The sequence below is a fragment of the Haemaphysalis longicornis genome, unplaced genomic scaffold (genome assembly GCF_048455015.1).
Source record: "Haemaphysalis longicornis isolate Haplotype H1 unplaced genomic scaffold, Haemaphysalis longicornis Haplotype H1 scaffold_12, whole genome shotgun sequence".
Taxonomy (NCBI): domain Eukaryota; kingdom Metazoa; phylum Arthropoda; class Arachnida; order Ixodida; family Ixodidae; genus Haemaphysalis; species Haemaphysalis longicornis.
The window spans coordinates 2,625,210-2,647,430 of NW_027526225.1; the positions used below are offsets into that span (position 1 = coordinate 2,625,210).

Here is a 22,221-nt window from a genome sequence, read left to right on the forward strand (position 1 = left end):
ATATATATATATATATATATATATATATATATATATATTTCTGTAGTGTCTGGCATTTTAATTCGCCAGCATTGTGTCACAGCTCGTGCCTCAACTGTAAGCCACACACACGCAAAAAGGTATACAAATGTATAAACAAGAAATAGCGGGAATAAAAATATAAATAGTACAACACAAGTTGCCCACGGAGCGAAACCATCGGCCGCCCGCAGAGCAGCCGAAACGAGGGGAGGGGAGGAGGAGGAGGAAAAAACGTTTTTATTTGAGCCGACAAAAAAAAAAAAAAAAAAAGAAGGTGGGTGGCCTCTTCTCAGTTCAGAAAGCCGCGAGCGACTGCTGCTGCTCTAGCCCGGGAGGTCAGGCGTTCCTGAGTCCCGAGCTGAGAGCTGGTCAGCCCGCACTCCCACTGCTCCGGGGTGGGGGAAGGGAGGGGGTTCGGGTGGTCGGCGCATTCCCATACAAGATGGTACGTCGTATTGGGAGTGTAGCAGGTAGGGCAGTTGTAAGGGTAGGTAGTGGGGGATATATGGTGAAGAATACGAGTGTTAAAATAAGTTTCCGTCTGGAGTCTGCGCCATATTCGGGCGTCGCAAGTGCTGAGGGAGGGATGAGGGGGTGGGTAATGGAGACGGCTCTGACGGTAGTGGTGCAGTATATCAGTGTAGCGACTGGGAACGGGAAGGTTGGAGGACGATGCAGCCGAGTTGCCCGCCCCTGATGGGAATGCCCGGAGTAAGATATCGCGGGCAGCGGCATGTGCCGCCTCATTCCCTGGGAGTGAGGCATGACCTGGGGTCCATACAACTTGGATGTAGGGCAGGGTCTTTATTGTCTGGAGAAGCTTGAGGGCGGGAGGTGAAATGCATCCGGTCAGAAAGTTCCGGCAAGCTTGCTGTGAGTCGGTAAGAATGGTTACATAGCCGGTAGGTGCTGTGGTGGCGGCGAGGGCTATGGCTGTCTCTTCGGCAGTAGTGGTGTTGGTATCAGCGATGGTGGCGGATGTCAGGATAGAGCCTTGAGCGTTGAGGGCAACCATTGTATGGGCTGTTCGGTTTGGGTAGGTTGCGACATCCGTGTATCGGGTGTTGGGATCGTTGGAGTATCGTCTCTCCAGGAGACGAACGCGTGCTTGTCTTCGACCCACGTTGTAAGTAGGGTGCATATGGCGCGGAATTGGCGAGACCTTGATGTGTGCGCGGATTTGGGTGGGCATGCGTTGTGGTGCGTCCAATGCAGTAGGAGCGGGACGGCCCAGGTGTGTCAAAACGGTGCGTCCCGTGGGGGTGAGGGAAAGGCGAGCGAGCTGGCCGACTTGCTGTGCCTCTAGGAGTTCAGACAGTGTGTTGTGGAGGCCGAGTCGGAGTAGGTGCGTGGTAGGAGTGAATGCAGGGAGTCCAAGAGCAATTTTGTATGTTCTGCGAATGAGTGCGTCGAGTTTGGAGTGTTCCTTTGGTTTCAGTTGGACGTACGGTGCCCCATATATGATGCGACTTATCAGGACCGCATGAATGAGTTGGCAGGTGTCTTTTTCTCGGAGGCCATGGTGCTGAGTGCAGACTCTTCGAATGAGGTGCGTAAGCTGCGTGACGGTTAGATGGAGTTGCGGAAGAAGAGCGGCTCCCGAGCCGTCGGCTTGCAAGGGAACGCCGAGAATTCGAAGAGTGGTCACTTGCGGGACGGGAACGGAGGATATGGTGACGGACGGGTCAGGGGTTGGTTGTGGAGGACGGCCGCGTGTGCGTGCGCGAAGAACCAGCAATGCCGATTTTTGGGGTGCACAGGTGAGGCCTCGGCGCTGTAGATATTCGAGCGTGTAGTCGATGGCTTGCTGTATATTGTCTTGCTGTTGTCCCGCCGATCCGGTGTTGGTCCACATTGTCAAGTCATCAGCGTAAAATGCGTGGTGGAGATTGGGGATTGTGGAGAGTTTGGCTGGAAGTTGGAGGAGGGCGATATTGAAAAGTAAGGGGGAAATGACGGATCCTTGAGGGGTGCCTTTTGCCGGCGTGGGAAAAGGGTCAGACTGTATGGTTCCAAGGCGTATTGTGGCTGTCCGATCTCTCAGAAAGGCTCGGACGAAGTTATACGTCGCCGCTCCACAGTTCGTTGTTTGAAGGCCTTGCAAGATGGCCTCGTGCGTGACGTTATCAAAGGCCCCTTGGACGTCAAGAGCGAGGATGGTGCTGGGCTGGGTTTTGCTTAGGTTATCGATAATTTGTTCTTTTAGTTGGAGGAGTACGTCTTGAGCGGATAGGTGGGCACGGAAGCCGAACATGGTATGGGGATAGAGATCGTTGTCTTCGAGGTAGGTTGTTAGGTGATAGTGCACCATATGTTCGAACAGCTTACCCAGGCACGAAGTAAGAGAAATCGGCCGAAGGTTGTCGATGGCTACAGGTTTGTGGGGCTTCGGTACTAGTATAATGTCCGAATGCCGCCATTCTTGGGGGAGGGTTCCGGCTTCCCAGTGTTTGTTAAAGAGGGTAAGGATGGATGAGAGAGTTTCATCATCTAGGTTTCGGAGCGTTTTGTTTGTTATGCGGTCTTTTCCCGGCGTGGTGTTGCGTGTCAAGCGAGCGAGGGCTTGCTCCAATTCTTGGATTGTGAAGGGAGCGTCGAGATCGGGGTTAGGACGGCCGAGGTATGGCAAGATCGTGGGAATAGGCGAGTTTTCAGGGGAACCAAAAAGTTTTGTGCGAACTGCATCTAGTAAGTGGTTATGTGGATGCGGGTGGTTGTGAATGAGCCGTTGTAGCTGCTGCTGCGCTGTTGTTTTGGAGGGTTTGGACCCCAAGAGGTGGCGCAGAATATGCCATGTGCGCTTGGTGCCCAACGTGCCTCCAAGTTTGTCGCAGAAAGATCGCCAGTTCTGGGTTCTCAGCTCCTCAGCGTATTGAGCGGCCCGCTGGGTGATTTCCGCAATCCTGCGTTTGAGGGAGCGGTTATGTTTTCTATTTTTCCATCTGTTGACGAGGCCTCGCCGAGCCCCCCACAGATGATCGAGATAGAAGTCGACTGAAGGATTGGCAGTTGTGAGGGGAATGATTTTAGTATGTTTTCGCACTAGAGCAGTTAGCCGGGCCGTCCATTGTTCGAGATCTTCGTCCGCAGGAGGAAGGGATGTAGGATCCTTGCGGAAAGATGACCAGTCTACGAGCGTTGCTTGTCCGATGCGTCGTCGAAGGGGAAGACTGGGCAAGGCGAGGGCTAGGATGTAATGGTCGCTTCCAAGAGTGTCTGGTAAGCGTGCCCACTCTAGATGGGGTGCATTGCGGGCAAATGTAAGGTCCGGCGTTGTGTCGCGAGTGACACTTGTTCCCAGTCGAGTTGGAAGGGTGAGGTCATTGCAGAGTGTAAACATGTGGTGTTGGGCTGCATGAAGGAGTGCCGTGCCTTTCTTGGTCGCTTGAGGGTACCCCCATGAATGGTGGGGGGCATTGAAGTCGCCAAGCAAAAGCAGGGGGTTTGGACCGGCTCTCTTGGCTGATTCGTTCAGGAGCGGATCGATATCCCGGAGGGGATGTTGAGGAGGACTGTAGATGTTCAGGATGAATAAACTTGGTTGCCCTGGTCGCGTAGGAATGATTTCTACAAAAGTATGGGCAATCGACGAGGGTATGGGATGTTCTTGGGCGGTTAATGCCTTCGCCACCAGAACCGCCGTCCGGTGTCCGGGGTCATGGGTAAACGTGGCGTAGCCGGATAGTTGGGGTTTTGGGGTATCCGTTTCTTGAAGCGCGATGATGTCGGGTGGGGATTGGGTGACGTAGTGACCGAGTTGGGCTTTTTTACTGTTGAAAGAACGGCAGTTCCATTGATAGATGGTCACTGTGTTAATATTAGTGGCCATCAGATGGGAGGGGGGTGTTGGCGGCTAACTTGGCATCGTATTCTGGGGAGAGCTTGGCTTTCTTGACCTGGGGATGGACGGTCTTCTGGTTGGCTAGCTCGAGCGCAGTAAGACGTTGGGTGATGGATTCTGTAAGACGAAGTAGGGAGTCGGTGGTTTCTTTGAACGTTTTGTTGATGGTGAGCAGTGCGTCCGTTATATGCTTTTCTACCATGGGAAGGACTTCAGTTGTGATTTTCTCGTTGATGAGACGTGTGGCGAGGTCGGGCGTTAGAGGATGTGGGGAGGTGGTAGCAAGTGCGGGGGTTGGAGCGTCATTTGGGGATTGCTGGGAGGTGCGGTTGGCTGATTCGAGAGCTTCTATGCGTGCGAGCATAGTGGCATTTTGTTGCTTGATTTCCGCTAGTAGCTGCTCTATTGCGGAGGGAGCTTGGGGGGTAGGGGTGACAGGCGGAGGGTGGAGCGAACGTGTAGGGAGGGGAGGGTAGGCATGAGCAGTGGGAGTGCTTGATGCTATGGCTGACCAGCTCACCTGTTGTGGGTCGTCGGCTCTAGTGGATGGTGGGGCGCCCCCGGAAGAGGAGGCACGAGATTTGGACACTGGGCGAGCTGGAACCAGTTTTTTGGGGCAGTCTTTGCCAGCTGTGGTGTGCGGGAGATTGCACAGTTTGCAGTTGGGTGAACACGTGTGGTCTTTTGGGGGGTCACTCAGTCCGCAGTCAGGGCACTTAGGGTGGTCGGGGTTGGGACACACGTCTTAAAAAAGAAAAAATCCACCTCGCATGAAGTCGCGCACATATAGGTAGAGACGTCACGGTGCTGCGTCAAAGGAGGTTAAAAAATTGCAATTTTTTAACCTCATTGGCTGCGCCCCTGCTTTAGGGGTGTGGTCGGCCTGGGCCCCTACGGGATATGGTTTGGGAATACGCTGCCGGGCCGGCCCGAAAGCCCGAGCCCGGCCCGGCCCGCTGGCAGGGCTCGGGCCGGGTAGCACGCAATTTATCGGGCCCGGGCCAGGCTCGGGCTTGAACAGTGGGTTAAATAATATCACCGACATATGCGCGTGAGATGCGCGCTTCGTTACCACGCACAAAAAGCACAAAAAGGTAGGACGTATTGGAAGCTGTGTAGTTGAGTAGCGCATGCAGCTAAAATACCAGCCAGCAGATGCTATTTTGGCTTCATAGGTAGCATATGTGCTTTCACTATCACGATTTGCACTGTAGGGTTTTACCTACGCCGGGTATTTTGTGTCTTGTAAACTCAACTGAACAAAAAACCGCAGAACAAAAAACCCCCACAGCCAGGACCGTGTAACGCCCTACATTTCCACAAAAATGCATATATCGAGGAAGTTCTGTAATCGCTTTAATGGCGTAAATAGAAACAACTGGTCACACAAAACTTTGAAAAACTGAAAAAAATGCCAATAATATAAAAAAACTCGGAAAATGGCGAAACGTATACCGCATGCCATTGCCACAATATGGCACATTTCGGGAAAGTTCCAACCGCGATCATCATAATATCTTAAATGGACATACTTGATCGGACGAATTTTGAAAAAACTAAAAATATAGGAAAAATATAAAATAATTACGGAAAATGGCGAACTGTGTAACGCCCTGCATTTTGACAATAATGCAGATTTCGTGAAAGTTCCAAATGTACTCGTCGCAATAAGAGGTCTCCTCGATTTGGCTGCACTTTGTGCACTAGTTCACAAAAGTGTCGTGCAAGTGCAGCGCCATTCTTTCAGCGCGAATGCAGCCGTACACTAGCGCTTTCCGTGCAGCAGCCAAATCGAGGGCAAAAGTCGCAAAAGTGCACAAGCGTCGTCTGCTGCAATCCGTGTTTGCGCGCTCGCGTTTTTTTTTAATGGCATCACCCTGCACTCACCTTGTGTTTCGTACACAAATGCACTATCTCGTTGCACGTGACTACCATTCTCGTCTAAAACGGGAAACGCTGTCGTTTCTACTCCGTTTACTGACACAAGTATCATGTTAGAGCCGTCTGCTACTGTGCACACACACACACACAAAAAAAACAAAAACACGCCAAAGCACGCTGCACCTTGCACGAGACGAGAACTTGCACAGAGGCTAGTGCAGAAGTGTAGAAGAACTCGTGCAGCACTGCGTCAAATCGAGGGCCGAAGTGTAGGTGGCGCGAGCTGCACTGGCGAATCGAGTGCGAGAGTGCTACACCGCCTCAACTGGTGCAGAAAGTGTAGCCAAATCGAGGAGACCAAAGGTATATGGAGATAATTGGTCGAACGAAATTAAAATAAAAAAAAACTAAGAAATAAGAAAATATCTAAAAGTTACGGAGAATGCCAAAACGTATACCGCATTCCATTTCCACAATAATACAGATTTCGGGAAAGTTCCACCTGTAGTCGTTATAAAGCGTAAATAGACATACTGGTTTAAGAAAATTTTGAAAAACTTGAAAAATTAGAAAAATATAATATAATTACGGAAAATGGCGAACCGTGTAACGCCCTGCCTTTCCGCAATGATGCAGATTTCGGGAAACCTCTAAACGTAATCGTTGTAATAACGCAATGGAGATAATTCGTCGGACGAAATTTTGAAAAACTAAAAAAATAACACGAATAAAAAAATACGGAAAATGGAAAAACGTATACCGCATGGCATTTCCACAATAGGCAGTTTTAGCATATCGTTACCGTGTTTGCGTTACCGTTTACCGTGTTACCGGAAGCACTGGCGACGGTGAAGCCTGTGCCGGTAAGTTACCGTTCGCGGTAACGCTGCGCTGCGCAGTCTACTCCCGCAAACGCTAAACGGTAACGTAAACTCGGTAACGATATGCTAAAACTGCCTAATAATGCAGATTTCGCGCAAGTTCCACCTGTAATCGTTATACTAGCGTAAATAGACATTATTGGTAGAACGAAATTTTCAAAACTGAAGGAAAAACTGAATATAAATTAATTACGGAAAATGGCGAACCGTGTAACACCCTACATTTCCACAATAATGAAGATTTCGCAAAAGCTACAGCTGCAATCGTAATAATAGCGTAATTGGAGATAGTCGGTCGGACAGGATTAAAAAAAAACAAGAAATTTGGACGGAGAAAACTCACACTCGAGACAGGCGGCATAAGATTGCTACGCTGTGTGTGAATGTGAAGGTATACATTACTCGTTGTGTCCGCAAGTTTATTTTTATTAATTTAGTTTCATTCATTTTTAAAATTTAGGTTAATTTTATTCGTTCACATAAACCCGCAGTTTCACGCCCTGCAGTTGTTGTCTTGAGGAAAGAAAAAAAATTCCCTCGCACTTCCCCGAGGGGGAGAGTGTGTAAGTGCGAATGCACGGTTGTTGATTGCGCGATTACGGTGGATATCGTGATCTTGGAGTGGAGAGGAGGCGCCCAACACCCGCAGTCACTGAGCGGAGAGAGGAGGAGGAGAGTAGCACCCGCCGTTACGGCGAGGGCTACATGAGCGCCCTCACGCGTCGGAATGCGGAGCGCCCGCTACGCGAGCGAGAGCTCTCCCGCCCGAAGTGGAGAGGAGGCGCCCATCACCCGCAGTCACTGAGCGGAGCGAGGAGGAGAAGAGTAGCGTGCGCCCATCTCCCCCCGTTGCTAGGGAAGACGAGGAGGAAGACGAGGAGCGCGCGCTCCCGCAGCTGTTGCTATGCGGACGACGGCGGCGGACGATTCAGGCTCGCTTAAGAAGTGCATTCGCACTTAAAAAGAATTGACTGACGATTACGATACTCGCTAATGTGAAATTTGAGTGCAGCGCGAACTGCAGTCAAACCATCCGCATACTGGGCCTATGGCTTCAAGCCAGCGGCAGAAATAATGAGACAACAACTCGTAGAGACTGCAATGCACCACAAACTAGTAGGCTCATTCACAGAATTGCAAACAAGAACTCAGGCATGAAAGAAGACAACCTCCTCCTACTCGTTGAAGAGCTCGGGATCAGCAAAATCATGTACGCATTGCCATATCTAAATCTAACCAAGGACGAGAAGGGCAAGCTAGACGCGCTCATCAGAAGAAGCACCAAAACTGCCCTAGGACTTCCCATATGTGCCTCCACGGACAAGCTCATGAAACTAGGCGTCTCCAACACCATAGAGGCGCTGATCGAGGCGGCAAGAATTTCGCACAGCACGAAAGACTGTTGTCAACCAAGGCAGGCAGGCATATCTTGAGCAGACTGGGTATCCCTCATGAAACCACAGCCCGTACAGCCGACCCGCAAGAGGATATTCCCCCGGACATAAGAAACAATATCTGAATCCCTCCTCTTCCAAAGAACATGAACTCAGCGTTCCATGAGGATAGGCGACAGAGCAGGGCTGAAGCGCTACAGAGGAAGTACGGAGGACGGTGCGATGTATTATACACTGGTGCTGCGGAATACCATCGCAGAAAAGACAAGATTGCGGTAGCGTCCGATGAGAACATGATCATACGCGCATACTGCACGATCAGAAATAGGTCTGTCACAACGGCGGAAGAATTCTTCCGCCGTTGTGACAATCCTATGACAGACTTAAGTGGCGATTGCGCTGGCAGAGCGCTACGTTCAAAAATACCAAAGTAATTATCTGCGACTCCAAAAACGCCAGAAACAATTATAACAAAGGACGAATATCAGCTGAGGCAGTCGGGAAAAACCTTGCAAAAAACCCAATGGACCATCAGATTTTACTAATCTGGACCCCGGCCCATCAGGCTCTCAGAGGCAATGAAGGAGCAAACGAGCTCGCCCGAGGACTCTCTTTCCAGGCAGGCTCAGCCGCCCCTTCCACAGGGCACATATTGTCTGGAAAAGACAGGATGTTCACCTACCGAGAAATAACGCATTACTACAGGTTAACAAGAAAAGAATACCTGGACGCAGACCGCAAACTCAGCAAGAAGTAAGATGCAATCTGGCGAAAATTACAGATTGGAACCTACCCAAATCCGCTACTGCTTAGTAAACTCTGCCAGGTCAATTTGAACCCAAATGCAAACATTGCGAAAGCCTGGCAAGCATGGTCCACATGATATGGACGGGCCCATAGATAACCGACGGCACACACGCCATAGACACATGGGAGGCTCTGATGGATAGCTCAGACCTAGATGCCCAACGGAAAATCATCAATCAAGCTCAGGCACCCGCCAGGTCCAAGGGATACTGGCCGACTCCTAGCAACGGTTTTAAAAAACCCATTGATTGGTACTAAATAAAAGTTTTTCATCATCATCATCTCGGCGACGGCGCATAGCTGCCGCGCCTCAGGAAATGATCGCGAAATCAGCGAACGCATGACAGCGCGCGCTATACAGGAAGCTATGCTTGTACTTTATCTCGTAGCGCGTGCCCCCCGGGGAGCATGTCTCCCGCGGTGTAGGAATTCCACCCTCCCCCTCACACTTTCGTCATACTTTCATCTTCCACATTCTTCCTCGTTCTATCTTCGGTGGCCTCTTCGTTCTCTCGGTTACGACGTGATACGATTTTGCGCGCCGCAACCACGTCCGCGCGTCCTGCAAAGTTTTGCGAATGCAAGCTTGCCTCGGACAGATCACAACATGCCGCAGAACGGCCAGCGCAAGGGCGCATCGATGTCGGTGATTCGAGCTTTGTCGTTGCGTGCAGCGACTTGCCGAAGGACGGGGACGCCACAACGGAGATCTCTCTCTCCTCTCTCAGACTCAGCGTGCACCGCTACTACCGACGCCTCACGAACTCTGGGAAGAGCATTGTGTGTGTCTGTACTATTTTCGCGCCGTGTGCAAAAGCAGGGGGAACGTTGTTTGACCGTTAGCGCTCTGGGCACAAAATACGGGGCCCCGAGCGCAGAAGTTCATTTGTTTTGAAACAGCGAATCAATGCTGTCGCTCTGCACGAGTCCTGTACTGTAACCTCACCCGTAAGGGCATTGTTCCTGTCTTGCTTCGGCTCATCTCTCGCCATGAAGTAAGCCAGTTAAGTTTGTCTTCTGCTCCTTGTCGTCATCACCAAAGCACCAACTTTTGGTGGCCGCTCTTCACCACGCTACGTCGCATGACGGAAGCAACGGCGCCTGGTTTGGGGACGCTTTCTTGAATGTAACAACTGGTTGGCAGTGGTGGGATCGCAACATAACAGATGCCGACGCTCAGGGAGTACGCAAAATCACGGGAGCAGTCGCTTAAGAGCTGCGCTCTGAAACATGGCTGTATAGTACGTAGAAGCCGCTGTGCCGCCTTGTGCTCCACCCCCTTGCCGACCAGTGACGGGCCGCACCTCGTCTCCAAGTAATGCGTCCTCGCCTCAGTCTTCTGGAAGGCAAGCACGCAGCCTCCTGACCAGTCGGCCAAGCCCCGGTGCTTCCGACGACCCCCCCCCCCCTTCCGTACCCCGTCTCCCCCTTGGTCTAGGGTAGATTTGTCGCAGCCGCCCACTATGTGTCTCAGGGTACTAGGCTCTTCGCAGAAGCGGCAAAGTGGAGAAAAAGGTGTCCGGTCAAAGAGGTGAAGCCTGGTAGGGTGTTCACCGTCGTGAAGGATTCTTTTTCAACTATAACGTGCGTCACCTCAGGGGTACCTCAAGGCAGCGTCCTTGGTCCATTACTGTTTTTAATTTACATTAATGACTTGCCAAATAACATTTCATCATGCGTGCGCGCTTTTCGCAGACGACTGTATCATTTATCGTGTCATTAACACTGCCCAAGATCACATTACCTTGCAAAAAGACCTCGGCCAAATGAATTCCTGGTGCGCGACTTGGCAAATGATGTTAAGCACAACTAAGTGCAAAACTATCTCCTTTTCTCGTAAGCATGCTCACTCTGATTTCACTTACCGTCTAAATAACGCAGCAATATCACGAGCCACTACCTACAAATATTTAGGTATCAATTTCACTTCTACACTTTCCTGGTCCACTCACATTTTTTCAATCTGTGCAAAAGCATATAAAACTTTGGGACACCTGCGTCGTAACCTGCGTAACGCGCCATCAGTCACGCGTAAATTGTCTTACTTCGCATTCGTCCGCCCGCAGCTAGAATTCGCCTCATCTATATGGTCACCTGATAGCGCGTCGCATCTGACCCTTTGCAGAATAATAATGTGACCAGGTTTGCGGCTAATAAAAATTTCCTGTTACCCCCGGTTCATACCAATTATGGGAAAAAAACTTCCGCTTTCAGTGCGATATCCTTTTGGAATGAGTTACCTTCAAGTATAAAGTGTTGCACGTCGACGCACAGCTGCATATTGATAAGATATTAAAATCGGAAAGTGATCTGTGCCTCTCGTTTCCAACTTTGTATGCCAACCAAATTTTTGGATGAAGCTGTTTGACACGAAGGAACGGTCAATACAGCTGCTGATTGTTGTATTTTTTATGTGGGTGATGCTGCCGTCATTGAGAGGTTCGATACCGTAATTGATAAGTAGATTAGCAAGCCTTGCTCCACGAGAATTGGTATGTGCACTTCCCCATATTTCATTGTGTGCGATCACTTTCCGCTAAGAAATTATTATTTCCTCCACTCGCACCGCCTAACGGGAGTAAGTCGGTTGTTCATTGGTTTTCGGAGAGATGTACAAGCAGCAGGCGTACCCGTCCAACCTCACGGCACTGAGGAATATGTGTGTGCCGCCACTATGCTCGGGACTCAGGGATTTACATTTATTGTTGCCTACTTGGCACCAGGAGCTGCACTTGATGCCCGCAGGCTTGAAAATATAATTGCAGGCACACGTCCACCTCACATCAATGCGGTGATTTCACGCGTAACAATGAGTAAATGGGAGCGCCTCCACCACGTCAAGAACAATCGTGAGTGAATCCAGAGCCGTTCTCCGGAACTACGGCCGCGAGCGACTGCATGTCGAACAGTAACACGGGCACACTTATCCATTTAAACGGGATTCACACGACGGATGAGGAGGCCCGAGGAGGCGGACGGACATGTGACGTCAACACAGCGTCACCGGATGGTCCGGCTTGGCGGCGCATCCACACGTGCGGGGCAACTAGCAGACGACAGCGCGGAGAAAGCGAGGCGGCTTTCGAGAGGCACACATCGAGACACCCAAGCTCTCAATAGAGGGAGCGCACCTGGTACAACCTAAAATGGCGTGAGCGCAGTGCCAAAAACAGGTTCCATTCGCCGCGGAGGTCCGCCGCTGTCGAGCGAAAACGTGTGGACGCATTTTCTTTCCCGGAGCATCCGCGGGCGTTCTCAGCCGAGGGGCGGGGCCTAAAACTGGTCACGTGAGCGGGATCCGCGGACGAGAAAGTCTGGATTTCTCCGTCGCGTGAATCCCCCTTTAAACGGACACACTCACGCGATTGGCGCCGAGCGAAAACGCCATCCAGCCTGCGTCACGTGAATACGTTTTGACTATAATTAGGTGACGTCACGTAGATCCCGCGGGAAATAACCCCGCCGGTTATCTTCCGGCGCCCTTCCGGATACCTTCTGGCACACAGTAGAATTCGGCCCCCGGTTGCGAGCTGTTGGGGAAGCCCCTCTACTAAAATTCGCCGCGCACTAACGCGTTGCGTTTGGATCGGAAGCAACTGTTTTAACGATATTTCCCTTTGTCTAAACTGCTTCTCTTTTGTTATTTTATCGTGAGGTTAAAAACTTCTTAATTTAATTTTGTTACGCTCACAACCCCGTGACCGCTGTCACCACACTTCGAATTTCGCTGGTAACAGCCAAAAACTGCAGTTTGCGATAACCATAATTAAAGGTCAGTATCCACGGTTAAGCCTATCTGCGGTTACTTCCACCGTGTAACTAGAGTAACTCTCCGTCCGGCCTTTCGGGTGGGCAACGTTCAAATAATCTGGACGCTGACCCATGCATCTCTCCCAGGCGACAAGCTAGCTCATGAGGTGGCCTAAAGTTTCAGTTCCTGAGATTGCCCCGACGACGCTGCCGGCTTGCGCCAGGGGGCCAGAGACAGGATGGTGGCCTACCGGGACACACTCAACGTTATCGCATCGAGCGCCAGAAACATCCCGCAGCGCATCCCACGCTTACTAGACGTTAGTCTGTAGCTTGGCGTCGACTACAGGCTAATGCGTTCCCTAATCCTGTAACGGTTGAGCCACATTTATTCAGAACTCCACAAAGGTCACTGAAAGGGGTGCACACAGAGAGCCACGCTGGGCGGAGTCGGCCCTGGGCTCCTACCTGGTCCGCATCAGGAATCATTCCTGCACTCCGCTTCATGGCCCAGTGTCTAGGGGAAAAGATGCCTGGCAGCTCGCCCGGTCGCCCATTGAAGAGAGACGGCCGTCATGGTGCGCTCTTCTGCCACGCGGCGGCGCTGGCGTCTGACACTACCTTCGGCTGTTCTCCCATGCGTGTAGCACGAATCGGCGCTGTACAGCTGGCCCAGGTACGCACTTTCAATAGTTTTTCTTGGGCTAGGTGAACACGAAAATTTTGATTTGCCCATTTACCACTCGAGCAGCCACTAACACGTCTGCAGGTTAGTGCGCACCGAGTTTCCGATTTACGGCGTTTGGCTCGAGCCCGCTGGCTACCAGGCCGCTCGATCTCCCGTTATCGAGTGGCCGTGGCCAGGCAAACAACCTTCTGGAGGTTCTGGCAGCTCACGTGGCTCCCGAGGGGCCCGCCTAGAGAAAGTCAACGACGATCTGGCATTCCTCATGAAATTAAGTGATGTGTCGCTACGCGAGAAAAACGAACTGCGGGCTCTCGCTCTTCCACAGCAGCCAACCCGGAGAATAAATTGAAAAATTCAAGGCCCCGGCCTTCTGAACGGACGTGGGATAACCAGAAAATATAGAGAGGGCGCGGGCAGTGGAAGAGGGGGAAGGCAAGTAACTCCTCGATTTTAGTCTCACACTCACCACGGATAGCCCGAAGATTTCACACGGCATAGAAATATGTTTGAAAAACGAATGCCGGATTGCTTGCACGGGTTGTCCGCGGTGAATCCGAGAGCGTAAATCAACCAGCCCAAGTGAGAAAGAGTGGAGCGGAGGAGGATGAATTGCATCTTCTCGGTGAGCAAAAATAAAACAGATGCACGCAACATTTGATTGTGTTGTTGCGTGCATCTTTGCTCAGGGAATTTTTTTGTCCAACTGTCATCTTCGAGGTCCACTATAAGGAACACAAGTTCAAGCCATTCCAGTCTCTCATCATCTACTGTCGTCAACTGGCGAGCGTGAACATATTGTTCGGGTGGATGTGCTTTCGGTCACTGCTGACAACCATGAGAGGAAACCACTATCATCTTTAGTGCGTGTCAGTGCCAGCGGGAATCTCGTAAAAGAAGACACCTGGCCCCTTTAACAGCAGATCTGTTTAGGGCGACACAAATACGCCCGGCGGAGACCGAAAACTGCGAGCGCACGTGTGCGTGTGCGTCGCGGCGTCCGCCTGGCGTGCCGTCCAAAGCGGCTTTGCACTGCTAAGGTCCCGCTGCTCCCTCTCCTACGCTCGTAGCAGTCGCTACGGCCACAAAGTGAACACAGCGTAAGTAAGACGAACTAAAACACAGCGAGAGGAGAACTTTAAAATACCGACAACACCGCGGCCCCTATGGCCGGGCGTGGGCTGGATAGTGTCAGACGCCAGCGCCTCTGGCGGCAGTTTCCCCCCCAAAAGAGAGAGAAACAGGAGAGGGTTTGGCGGGGCGGCAGCGGCTGCTGTGACAGGCATCTTTTTAGAGGAGGCGATGCCCAGTGTCTAGGGGAATGCTAGGGGCCAAAGACTGTGGGACAAGCTCCAGTGACAAATTTCATTTTGTTATAAAGCGAAACTTTAGTGTCCTCACTGATGCCGTAGGACGCCAATACACTCTGTAGGACAGCCAACTCTCTCTGACGATGATGATGAATGGTCGTGGGTAAAGTGAAAGAAAAAAAATTCACGCATCTCCACGACGTGAATCATGACGAGAGGGCGAAGCGCTGGGGATCGTTCTTAGCGTAAATAACCCGTGGCATTGCCCACTCGCGCATGTAAATGAGATACAACGCATATGTACAGTATATACAATCCCAGTCCAATCCAATCCGATACGATCAATTTAATCCAATCCAATCTAATCCAATTCAATCCAATCCAATTTAACCCAATCCAATGCTCCTCGCGCATGCGCAACGCTGTGTGCACGGACGCCAAGGCATGGACAAAGCGCCTAAGGAGCTTCACACCTAAAAACGCTTCTCGTGGCCGGAATCGGACCTGGGTCCCTCGCGTTTTCGACATGGTCGAAGCGGGTTGGAAAACTCGGGCGGCAACCACAGAATGTTCTGTCGGAACTCTACCTCATATTATAATACAGTGTGAGCAGAATGCCAAACTTCCGCCTCTCCAGTCCCCTCTTCCCACCCCTTAGCGGTGGGAGAACCTGGTGAACAGCGGTCATCTGGAGGTACAGCAACTCCTGGCGTCCAGAGCGAAGGCTTTCTGCTCACCTCATGGATTGCCGGAATAGGGAACCACTCCCGCTTGGGAAAGCTCAAATAAACGTCTCTCTCTCTCTCTTTAACGAGAAGAGTGGCATTGCTCTGCATGCCGTAGGGCTTTTAGCCACAAGGCCTTAGGCCTAACTTCCCATTTTAAGGTTTAGCATGTTAGGCCTAACATCGCATCTTGGGGTTTAACACCTCAAACCGGCACCCACTCAAAAAATTGCTCACTGAACGTCCAGCAGAGAAAGAGAGAGAGAGAAAACATATTTATATGCCCTTCTATAAAGGCTTCTGCGTTGCTGGGGGAAGGAGCTGCTGTTACCAGTCGCCCCCAAGAACTACCTCAATGTGTTGGAGGAGGACCTCCCGGTGCTCCTCTTCCGTCAGTCGGAATGAGGAGGCGGTCAATTGTCGGACTGAGGGTGGGTACATGCCACATACCCAAACGTTAGGCCTACGGAGTACACACGCGAGAGTCGCTCTGGGGAGCTCGTGTCCAGGGGCCAGGAGCTATTGGACTCATATGGGACTCGTGAATAGGGTTCCACCCCGTCTGACGCCTGCGAGCGTCACCTGAAATGGGCTCAACGAAAGTTGTTTCTCTCTCTCTCTCTCTCTCTCTCTCTCTCTCTCTCTCTCTCTCTCTCTCTCTCTATTCTAGAAAAGTGATGCGTGCATCCCAGAGTACCATATACTCGCAGTGTGAGATTGGCCAACCAAATAATCCGTCAGGAGAAGCTTCGCGTTCAACCATCTTCGTCGTTAGACGGAGGAGGAGGAGGAATAAACTTTATTTGTGCGAGCCTTAGGGAGAGGTGCACGATTTTTGTTTTTAACTGTCCTGGTGCGTGTGTGTGTGTGTGTGTGCGTGGGCGTGTTATCATCATCATCAGCATCATCGGGCAGCCTGTATCTCCCGTTCCTGTTCTATGTACCTTTCGGACGCCCCCTTCCCCCCTACCCGCACCAGCAGGCGTTCTGGTGTCGACTCCAAGGTGTGTCAAATTACGCCTGATGCTGGACCTTCCTTTCCATTTTCTTATCAGTAAACTCATTCATTCATCCAGGCACACTCACTCAGCTCAGACCCCGAAGCAGAACTCAAAGTATACTCGAACTGGCCGAAGCTGCCGCTCGCGCCGAACGGAGGAATAATACAAAAAAAAAACCTCCCGCGTCCCCTTTCTCATTCCCGTCAATTTTGTACAAAATGTAGTTATCATCCAGAGGCTGCGAAGCAACTGACCACGGAGGCGGTCAGACCTGTGACGCAGCAGAGGGTGCTAAGAATCCCTGGAGCCGGACAGGCCGCCATTGGAATCTGAACCTGGCAACGTTTAACGCGAGAACTTTATCTAGCCAGGCGAATCTAGAGAGGTGTGGTTCGAAGAATTAGAGGGCATTAAATGGGTGTCATAGGGCTTAGTGAGGTTAGGAGGACAGGTGAAGCCTTTACGGTGCTGAAAAATGGACACGTCCTATGTTACCGGGATCTAGTGGACAAAAGAGAACTGGGAATGGGATTTCTAGTCCATAAAAGCATAGCTGGCAACATAGATGAATACTATAGCATTAACGAGAGGGTAGCCTGCCTTGTAATTAGGCTTAATAAGAGGTACAAACTAAAGGTGGTACAGGGCTACGCACCCACATCCAGCCACTACGACCAGGTAGTGGAACGCTTTTATGAAGATGTGGAATCGGCAATGGCTAAAGTAAAAACTCAGTATACCGTAGTTATGGGAGACGTCAATGCTAAAGTATAGGCAAGAATCAGGCTGGTGACAAGGCAGTTGGGAACTATGATCTGGGCTGTAGAAATTGCAGGGAGGACCTACTAGTCGAGTTCGCAGAACGGAATAATCTACGCATCATGAATACCTTCTGCAAGCGGGAGAGCCGGAAGTGGACGTGGAGGAGCCCTAATGGGGAGCATAAAGATGAAACAGACTTTATATTATGCGATAACCCTGGCGTCGTGCAGGATGTGGTAGTGCTCGGAAAGGTAAGGTGTAGTGACCACCAATTAGGCTACATTTGAGAAGGGACCGAAACAAGCTAGTACGAAAGAAGCCGATAAATGAGTTAACAGTAAGACGTAAAGTTGAAAAATTCGGGATCGCGCTGCAGAACTGATATTCCGCTCTTACCGAGGAAGCAGAGTTAACAATACAGGAAGCCAGCGATAAACTTGCACGCATTATCACGGAGTGTGCAGTAGAAGTCGGGGGCACGATGGCTATACAGGATACTGGTAAACTTTTCCAGGAGACGAAAGATCGATTAGGAAACGGCAAAGCATGACAATCTCCACCCCAGCTGACAGAATAGAACTAGCGGAGCTTTCGAAGTTAATCAAAAAGCGTAAGACATCTGACATACGGAAGTATAGTACGGAGAGGATCGGATACGCTGTAAAGAACGGAGGTAGCTTGAAAGCAGTGAATTGGCGTCTTGGCGTGGAAAAAAATCAGATGAATGCACTTAAAGACAACCAAGGCAATGTCATCACAAATTGGGATAAAATAGTCAAAGTAGCCGAGGAGTTCTATAGGGATCTGCACAGTAGCCAGGCCATCCAAGATAATGCCGAATGAGGAAATAGTTCAGAGGAGATAGACATCCCACCACTAACGACAGCAGAAGTAAGGAAGGCTTTGAGAGAAATGAAAGGGGGCAAAGCACCTGGTGAGGATCAGATAACAGCAGACCTCTTGAAGGATGGCGGAGAGATTGTACTTCAAAACTGCCAAACCTGTATACGCAATGCCTAATCACCGCAAGTGTACCGGAATCTTAGAAGAGCGCGAACATCATCCTAATCTATAAGAAAGGTGACATGAAGTACTTGAAAAATTACAGGCCGATCAGCCTACTGTCAGTCGTCTACAAGGTACTTACCAAGGTAATCGCTAACAGAATTTCTGGAACCTTAGATTTCAGTCAACTTAAACAACAAGCAGGGTTCCGTAAAGGTGGTTCAACAATGGACCATATTCACGCGATCAATCAGGTGATAGAGAAGTGCGCGGAGTATACTAAATCCCTATGTATAGCCTTCATAGACTATGAGAAAGCATTTGACTCGGTCGAAACCTCAGCAGTCATTCAGGCATTACGGAACCAGGGAGTAGATGAACATTATGTAAGAATACTAGAGGATATCTACAATGGGTCCACAGCTACCATCATCCTCCATAAGGAGAGCAGTAAAATACCTATAAGGAAGGGTGTCAGACAAGGAGGCACAATCTATCCAATGTTATTCACAGCATGCTTATAAGAAGTATTCAGAACGTTGGATTGGGAACATGTGGGAGTAAGGGTTAATGGAGAATACCTCAGTAACCTCAGATTTGCTGATGACGTTGCCTTGCTAAGTAACTCGGGGGACGAATTGAAAAGCATGCTTACCGCACTGGGCGAACAGAGTAGAACCGTGGGCCTGAAAATTAATATGCAGAAAACCAAAGTAATGATCAATAACCTCGGGACAGCACAGCGCGGTTTGAGATAGGTGGTGAGGTAGTGGAAGTGGTAAGCGAATATATATACTTAGGCCAAGTTGTGACCCCGGATCCCAACCATGAGGCAGAGATAGTTAGAAGGATAAGAATGGGGTGTAGTGCATTCGTCAGGCATTATCAGATAATGAAAGGTAGCCTACCATTGTCCCTGAAGAAGAAAGTGTATGAAAACTGCATCTTACCGGGACTCACCTACGGGGCAAAAACTTGGAGGCTCACTAAGAGGATTCAACTTAAATTGAGGATGACTCAGCGAGAAATGGAACGGGAGATGATAAGTGTAACATTAAGGATAAGAAGAGAGCGGAGTGGGTCAGGGAGCAAGCGCGTGTTAAGGACATATTAGTAGAAATTAAGAAGAAGAAATGGACGTGGGCAGGGCATGTAATGCGAAGGCAAGATAGCCGTTGGTCATTAAGGGTAAGATGAGGCAAGAGTGGCAGGGGGCGGCAGAAAGTTAGATGGGCAGATGGCATCAAGACGTTTGTGGGGATAAATTGGTCGCAGTTAGCAGAGGACCGGGATGATTGGAGAATAATGGGAGAGGCTTTTGCCCTGCAGTGGGCGTATATAGGCTGGTGATGATGATGATAGTTATCATCATCGCGGCACTGAACGGTTTGACTTTTTTGGCTGGCGTTTTTACCGCGCGTTCGAACCGCCTAGTTCACTCAAATAAGGCTGGAGAAGAAGGAGGAGAAAGAAAAAGAGGTAAAGTCAGTTGTTCGAGCCACGAAGGGACAGCCTTGAGAACCATCACCGCCTCGAGGAGATGGATACCTTTGCCATGACGCCCGTGGATCGGGAGAAAGTGTGGCGCGACCTAAAGCACGGCATCGAAATTATCTACTCCGACAAGCAGGCCATGACTACCACCACGTACATGCACTTGTACACACTAGTGTGCGACTTCAGCACGAGATCCACACCAGCGAACACGCCGGCGGCCTCTAAGAGCGACAGTGCTCGTTCTGCAGGATACGACCTGTGCGGGCGGCTGAAGGCCTTCCTCCAAGATTACTTGGTGGCCCTGTTCAGCACGGTAGACAACCTGTCGAACGAAGAACTGCTGGGCTTCTACAACGACCAATGGCAGCGCTTCCGGTTCTCCAGCAAAGTGGTCGCGAATGTTTTTTCCTTCCACAACCTGAACTGGCTTGCCACAGAACGGAAGTACGACAAAAGCGTCTTGGACACGTACCAGTTGTCACTGGCGTCCTGGAAGGAAGTATTCTCCTCGACCCTGCATGCCAAGGTGACCAAGGCCCTGCTGAAGTTGATTGAACTTGAGCGTTGTGGCGCACAGGTGAACGTACGGCTGATACGCGGCGTGCTGCAGTGCTATGTCGAGCTCGGAGTGAACGAAGAGGACGCTTCCGACAAGAGGCCCAGCCTGACCTTGTACAAGACTGCGTTTGAAGGCGCCTTCTTGGAGGACACGGAGCGCTTTTACATTCAGGAGGGGACGGAATTTCTCAGCCGGAATTCCGCAACTGAGTACACAAAAAAGGTTGAACAGCGCCTCAAGGAAGAGAAGCGCCGGGTTTCGATGTACCTTCACGAGTCGACACTGGCTCCACTGGTAGGCACGTTTCAGAAGGTTCTTGTTGAACATCACTTGGAACATTTCTGCGCCGAGTTCAAGGTCTTGTTAAGGGAAGACAGATATGATGACATTGCGCGAGTGTATCAGCTGGTGTCGCTAACAGCCAATGGACTTGCTGAGCTGCGAGCGCTCTTCGAGGACCACGTCTGTGCTCAAGGTCTCTCGGCCGTTGATCGCCTCGGTGAGGCTGGTTGCCAAGACCCCAAGCTCTATGTGGAGGCTATCCTCGGAGTCTATCGCAAGTACAACACAGTCGTGCTCATGGCGTTTGCCAAAGACAAGGGCTTTCTCGAGTTCTTAGACAAGGCTTGCACAAAGTTCATAAATGAGAATGCCGCCACACTCTTGGCCAAGTCATCTCGCAAGTCTCCCGAGCTACTCGCCAGGTACTCCGATATGATGCTGAGGGAAAGCTCTGCAACCCACGAAGGAGTACAGCTGGACGACAAGCTTGACGAGCTGGTGAAGCTATTCGGCTACATCGAGGACAAAGATGTCTTCCAGAAGTTCTACGCCAAGCTGTTGGCCAAGCGACTAGTGCATCATCTGTCAGCCAGCGATGACACCGAGGCCAGCATGATCTCCAAGCTCAAGTTGGCCTGCGGCTTAGACTACGTTTGGGCACTGCAGCGCATGTTTCAAGACATAACGGTGAGCAAAGGCGTCACCGAAAACTTCGTGACCTGGCTGAAGAGCTCCGGCGAGACACTCGGGGTGGACTTTAACATCCAGGTTCTGACCTCCGGCGTGTGGCCCTTCGCGCAGTCGTCCTCTCTCACGCTTCCCCGGGAACTAGAATGCTGCGTTCAACGCTTCACGCAGTTCTACCGTGGTAAGCACCCCTCTAGAAAGCTGCAGTGGCTGTACAGCCTGTCCAAGGGCGAGCTGGTGACTGGCTGCTTCAAGAATCGGTACAGCATCCAGGCGTCGACCTTTCAGATGGCTGTGCTCCTCTACTACAACTTCGGTCTGTCCTTCACGGTGGAGCAACTTCAAGAAGGTACGGGCCTGGCAATGGGAGTCTTGCAGCCGGTCCTGGAAACGCTGCTGAAAAGCAAGCTTCTGGTTCGCTCGGAAAAGGAATCTAATGCCGAGGGTCCACTTCAGCGCGACACCGTTCTATCCCTGTTTGAGGGCTACAACAACAAGAGGCTACGCATCAACATCAATGTGCCACTCAAGAGTGAGGCCAAGGGCGAGCATGAAGACACCCAGAGGAAGGTCGACAGGGACAGGATGCTGGTCATACAGGCCACAATCGTACGAATAATGAAGACGCGCCGCACGATGCACCACCAGGAACTCATCGTCGAAGTCATAAGCCAGCTCTGCTCGAAGTTTAAACCGAGTGTCGCCGTGATCAAGGAATGTGTGCATATCCTGATAGATAAGGAGTACCTCGAGAGGGCGCAGGGCGTGCCTGACACGTGCATTTACCTCCCTTGACAGTTGCATAATCGTCACATCGGCGGAGCCGTAACCTTCCCGTTCAGTCCTGGACACAGCAGCAGAGTGCGACTCGCGCCGGCAGCAGTGACCCTTTCTTGCTACACTGATCGCTACAATAAATTTCGGAAAAAAAATCCTCTGGCACTCAAAGGAGTAGTGACACAAATTTCAAAGCTTAGATAACTGTGTACAATGTTTCCTTTTTATCAAGAGATATCTCCCAGCAAGTTTCAACAGTAACGGTTTAGTATAACATATTTTAAATCCAGTTTAATCTTTGCTCGCACGAGAAAGCCCACAGAGGGCCGACATGTCACATGGCACTATCTGCTACT

At 50.7% G+C, this 22,221-nt stretch overlaps 1 pseudogene; it reads left to right on the forward strand.

The window, feature by feature from the left end:
* The first annotated feature begins 19,603 nt into the window (after window positions 1–19,603).
* Window positions 19,604–21,883, forward strand: LOC144162215 (cullin-1 pseudogene; annotated as a pseudogene).
* The last annotated feature ends 338 nt before the right edge of the window (window positions 21,884–22,221 follow it).